Genomic DNA, 6,000 nt, shown 5'->3' with positions numbered 1-6,000 from the left:
TCGGGCTTCCCCTCCTCTGAGATCCATCTGGCATTGATCGCACACACCACCTCCCTGTGCTTGTGTGTTCTTGCTTTAAAATCCCCACAAAGGATAAGCAGCTTCCAGAGAAGAGCCACGCCTCGCCCATCCCCGGCCCCACCCACCCCCACTCCGGGCAGGGACTGAACTGGTGCTTTCTAAAGTGGAATAAAATGGGCACTGAGTCAAGACAGAGAAAGCAAACCAACCCAGAGCTGCTCAAAGGTGGAGGCAAGTGGGGAGAGCTCGCCGCAGCAGGGCTCTGGGATGAGGAGGAAGATGTGGTTCAGAGCGCAGTGGAGGGAGGGGCCAGGCACAGGAGCAACAAAGTCCCCAGCCTTTCAGGAACTGGCTCAGACCTGCAAAGGAGACATCACTGTGCTGTTTCTTCCTGGTCATGATTTATTCAACTAAGCTGTGTCTGAAAATACCCTGGCCGGCAGTTGCTCTCCCAGCATGTGGGCGACCCGGAGTGCAGCTTTCAGACACCGTTCCCAGCTACACTGGGTGTCTCCCAGCTCGGAGAGGCCGGAGGGGCAGACACCAGCCCATTACCCAGAGGACAACACTGAGGCCTGAGAGCCAACAGACTTCACCCAGGGTCACACAGGTCCAAGAGCTGCTGAAGGAGAAGGGAGGACAGCAGCACGACCCCCGGAAAAAGAAAGCATTTGTCCTCTGAGCTAAGGAGATGTAAAGGCTTCAGTGGCCTAAGTGCCACAGCCCCACCTCCACCCACTGCCCCAGCTTTCTGAGGGGGTTCCAGGTGCCAGGGGAGGAAATCCAGGAAGGAAGCAGCTGCATCTGGAGGAAATGGAGGAAAATCATGCAGAAGCCCAGGCTCTGGAGTCCTCTCGTCACCCCTGACATGCTCAGGAGCCAGGGAGCAAAGCTAGACCATCTGTGCTACTACGTCCCCAACTCTTCACATAGGGCCAATATGTCAGCTGTGTTTCTGTTACAAAAAGTCAACATGGTATTCTGGTCCTGGGGCCAGAAACAGTCAGAAAACATGAGAATGAATCCATGACTCATGCCTACATGACTTGAGCGAGCCTTTTGAACTCTGTGTGACTCAGTTTCCTCATCTGTAAAACGGGCATACTATGCCTCCCAGAAGGCTGCTAAAAGGGTCAGATGAGGTAGGAGAGCCTGGGCTTCAGAGCTTGGGAAACTTCACCCTTGCCTAGCTTCATGCACACAGACCTCCTCGTCTCATTCCAAGCCATTGCCCTTCAAATGAAAGATTCAGCAGGGGAAAAGGTGCATTAATCATAGATAATGAACAAGAATAGACTTCAAAGAGGCTGCTCTAAAGCACACTTTGCTTCAGGGGCAAAGCTGTGCCATGAACAGGATGCTTTAAGGAAAACCTCACCATGGACCAGACACCTGAGCTGAGCCAAAGGATGGGCAGGAGTTCACCTGGCAGAGGGGGAGAGGAAAGGCAAGTCCTCAGGACAGAGTGACAATGGCTTGATGCAAGGAGGAACTTGGACAGCAAGAAACCAGCATAGCCCAGAGCCCAGCGAGGGGAGCTTCCCAACACTCTTTGAAGTAAAAATCCCCTTAAAAAAATAATAGACTTTATGTTGTACAGCAGTTTTAGATTCACAGCAAAATTGAGCAGAGAGTTCCCATAAGCTCCCTGCCCGCACAGAGCCTCCCCCACCATCCACATGCCCATCGCGGTGCACAGTTTGTTTTACAGAGGATGAACCCGCATGGGACATCGTTATCACCCAGAGACCTAGTTTACATCAGGGCTGGCCGCGGAGGTCCATGGGTTTTCACAAACTGACGCCACGCATCTACCCTTGCAATATCACACAGAATGATGGCACTGGCCTAAAGTCCCCTCCATGTTCTGCCTGTTCATCCCTCGCTCCTCTCATCCCCCGTAGCCCCTGATCTTTTCACTGCGTCCATAATTCTGCCTTTTCCATGTGGTTGGAAGCAAACAGCATGCTGTCTTTCAGTTTGGATTTTTTTCACTTACAGAAATCCACCTAAGGTTTCTCTGTCTTTCATGGTAACACGCAGTGTGGAGGCAGGTGGGGGGTTTGCCTCATGAATTCAAAGAATGAGATTCACCGACGACAGTGGGTGAAAGTGAAGTATAAGGACTTATTAAAGCAAAATGAAGCAAAGCCCTCATCGCTAGGTTTGATTGTTAGGGTTTAGCTGTGGTGTCCCCCAAAAGCTCACGTGTGAGACAATGTGAGAGAATTCAGAGGAGAAATGATTAGGTTGCGAGAGCCTTGACCCAATCAGTGAATTAAGCCCTGATGGGAGTAACTGAGTGGTCACTGGAGGCAGGTGGGGTGTGGCTGGAGGAGGTGGGAACTGGGGCCATGGCTTTGGGGCATATATTTGTATCATGCGAGGGGACTCTCTCTCTGCTTTCTGATCACCATAGAGCTGCACTCTTCCACCATGATGTCCTGCCTCACCTCGAGCTCTGAGGAATGGAGCCTGCTGTCTAGAGGCTGAGACCTCTGAAATCATGAGCCCCTAAATAAACTTTCCTCCTCTGGTTGGGTCCGTTAGTCACAGCAGTGAAAGAGCCGACTAATGCACCAGGGATGGCTATTGCCTAGAGGTTCCTGTGGATCTCCAGGGTGAAGGAAGTCAGCCCCCACCAATTCTGGGTAAGGCGCTCGGTGTCTACAAGGTGGTCATGCAGTCTCTAGACCAATCAAAATATTGATCAGGTTTTTCTTTCTTTGGAGAGGCCATGAACTCCAAATTGTCCCAATTTAAAAACAACCTTTTTGCAAGTTTCTCAGCAAAAAACCTCCAGCTGCCTGTTTGTGCTCTGTTGCTTAGGAAGTCACCAAGGGCCCATTTCCCTATCTACACAGCCTTATCTCTTCCTCCTGACTTCGTCATGACTGAGAGCTCGTTTCTTTTTGGTATTGAATAATATTCCAATGTCTGAATCTGAGTCCCCCTCCCCCTTTTTTTTAAGAGAGAGAGAATTTTTTTAACATTTATTTTTTTAGTTTTCGGTGGACACAACTCTTTATTTTATTTTTATGTGGTGCTGAGGATCGAACCCAGCGCCCTGTGCATGCCAGGCAAGCGCACTACCGCTTGAGCCATCCTCAGCCCTCGAGTCCCTTTTTAATGCCAAAATAATTTCAATATCCCACCAACATAGCAATCACATTTTTAGAATCCACAGACTGAGGCTACGATGAATCCAGCAATGCTTTGTATGGATTATTAGTTATAATGATCTCTGCATCAATTTTTCACATCTCATATTTTTCGTGCTAAATAAAAGGCCAAAATGACACTACTGGATGCATCCACGACAATGGATGCCAGGGGTGGGTGACCTAAAACGAGGACTGCTGCAGGAACTGGACGGCTTCCTAAGAAAGAGGCTACCTAAGGATCTTCTGTGGGGCACATGACTAGTCAGATCTGCATTTTGAAAAGATCACTCTGGCTTGCCATATCCTAGGATGGATGCCAGGACTCTCTTCCAACATCCCCAGGACAACTCTCCAAACAAGACTATAGCTAGACCCAGTTGCGCCGGATTCCCAGAGGTGCCATTGAAAAGCCTTGTTGATCTATTCAACCAAAACCTTACCCAGGTTGTGCTTCCAAACAAAACCTGGCTTTAGAAACCAACACTGAAGAGTCTAAAATCCAAATTTTAGCTTCATAGTCAAGGAGCTGAGCACCTACACCAGAGAAAACCAGAGCCTATCGAGGCTTAGAACCAGGCCAAGACCATAGACAAAAATCACCCTGAAGAGAGGATTCGCGGGAGAGAAGCCAGATGGTGTCATATGGCGCTCACTTTCTCCCAGTTACACACCCTCCTCAGGGTCTCTAGGAACAACTCCTACTTTAGCATTGATCCCAAAGGACAGCTCGCTCAAGAAAGTGGGCTTCTGGAGCCAAGACTCAATTTTGTGTTTCAAAAAGGAAGATGGAGGTTCCTGGTTGTGATGGTTGATCTTTGTTATCAACTTGGCTGGATTGGGAAACACCTAGAACATTAGCCAAGCACACGTCTGGGTGTGTCTGTGAGGGTGTTTCCACATACCCTGGGCATGTGGATTAGCAAACTGAGTGAGGAAGAGCTGCCCCGAATGCAGCCAGCACCATCCAGCAGGCTGGGAGCCCGGGGAGAACACAAAGTGGAGGAAGGGGGAAGCTCGGGGTCACAAGCAAGCTGGACTCCTCTCAAGTGGGAGTGGATCTTGCTGCTGCCTTTGCCCACAGTCATCTGACTCCAGATTCTTCAGCCTTTGAGTGCAAATTCACACCAGCCACTCTCCAGGAAGCCTCGGGTTTCAGACAAGAGCTGCATCATTGGATCCTCTTGTCCTGAGGTTTTTAGCTTCTTGGATTGGCAGCTGCGGGTTTCTCTGGTTCTCCGGCCTTCAGAATGCCCTTGTAGGACTATCCAGACTTTGATCACGTAAACCCATCTAATAAATCCCCTCTCACAATTACCTACACGCTCTGTTGGTCCTGTCCCTCTAGAGAACCCTAATATACCAGCTCAGAGGAAAAAACAATCTGCAGAGGCCTTCAACAAGAATAAGACTGGGGACACATCAGAGGGTTCAAGGTGCAGAGGCTGCACAAATGGCCCCAGCCTCACCCACAACCCCCTGGTTTACCTGGAGCCAGGAATGAGGCCCAGAGGCAAGTTCTGTGGATCTGATGTTGTCACCCTGGGCCCTAAATCTCTCCTTCACTCTTCCTGAGTCTTCAGCATTGTTCTGGAACTCCACTGGAGCCTTCTGGAGACGGTAGGCCAGATCAGGAGGCAGAGACAGGGAGGGGTACGGCCAGGCACCTCACAGCTTCCGTGACCCAGTCTGGCTCTGGAGTTCACAGAGTCAAGGAGGATGCACATCTAATTGACACAAACCATCTTGCCATCGTCACAGTGGTTGACTGAGACAAAAATCACTAGCCGACGTTAAAGCCTACAAGGGAACTTTGATGAATAATGAGACAGACATCACCTCAAAGAGTCTCCCCACAGATTTCTTATTCATTAGAGAAACATGGGTGATCTTGCCATGGAGAAGCCGGGCAGACCCCACCCTTACCAAGTGATCACACTTCACTGGGCTAGTGACAGCACGGGGCTGACAGGAAGTGCCTGCGGTGGGCTGGGCAGAGGGCACAGTCGCTTCTGTGGTGTTGACAGCCTCCAAAGCATAAGCCAAGTGTGATCATGAGGAAGCGTCAAACCACCCCACAGCGGTGGCAGTCGACAGAGTGCACTCTTTAAAGATGAGGTGCAAATGACAAGGGCTGCAGTAGTAGTTCCTCAATTAGCCAGCTGAGGAACGTTCCAGAAGGGAACCTTCCATCTGCAGCCATGAGACCATCTCTCTGGGGGAGCCTGTCAGAGGACTGGTCCTGCCTAACAGGTCTCAGAAGTGCTCAAGAAATGGACACGGGTGGTCTCTGCTCTGCTCTTCACAGAGATCTCCCCACCCTACTTGAAGTTTTAAAGTCATTTAAATGCGTCAATTAAAGATTTTTTTAAACTAATTTTAAAAGGTAGCTCTCAAGCATAATATTAACTGGAAGAAGGCAGACACAGGGGGCGCCTATCACAGGAGTCCACTGATCCAAACTGCTCAATGAGGCAAATTAACCCATGACTCTCAAAGTCAGACCAAGAGAGTCTCATAAACCAATCTCAAAACTTGCTTCAAAGCTACACTAACCAAAACAGTGTGGTTCTGGCACAGGATAGACAGTCACGTAGACCACTGGAATAAAACTGAGGGTCCACAGTAAGTATAACCCGTATGTCTAGGGCTAACTAATTTTCAACAAGGGGGCCAAGACCATTCCATGGGGGAAAACAGTCTTCAACAAATGGTGGTGGGACAACTGGACATCCACACGCAAGAAGGAAGCCGGACCCCTACATCACACCAGGCATAAAAGTTAAATCAAATGGGTCAACAACCTGGGCTGGGGTTG

The sequence above is a fragment of the Ictidomys tridecemlineatus genome, chromosome 4 (assembly GCF_052094955.1).
Source record: "Ictidomys tridecemlineatus isolate mIctTri1 chromosome 4, mIctTri1.hap1, whole genome shotgun sequence".
Classification (NCBI taxonomy): domain Eukaryota; kingdom Metazoa; phylum Chordata; class Mammalia; order Rodentia; family Sciuridae; genus Ictidomys; species Ictidomys tridecemlineatus.
This window is presented reverse-complemented; position numbering follows the sequence as displayed.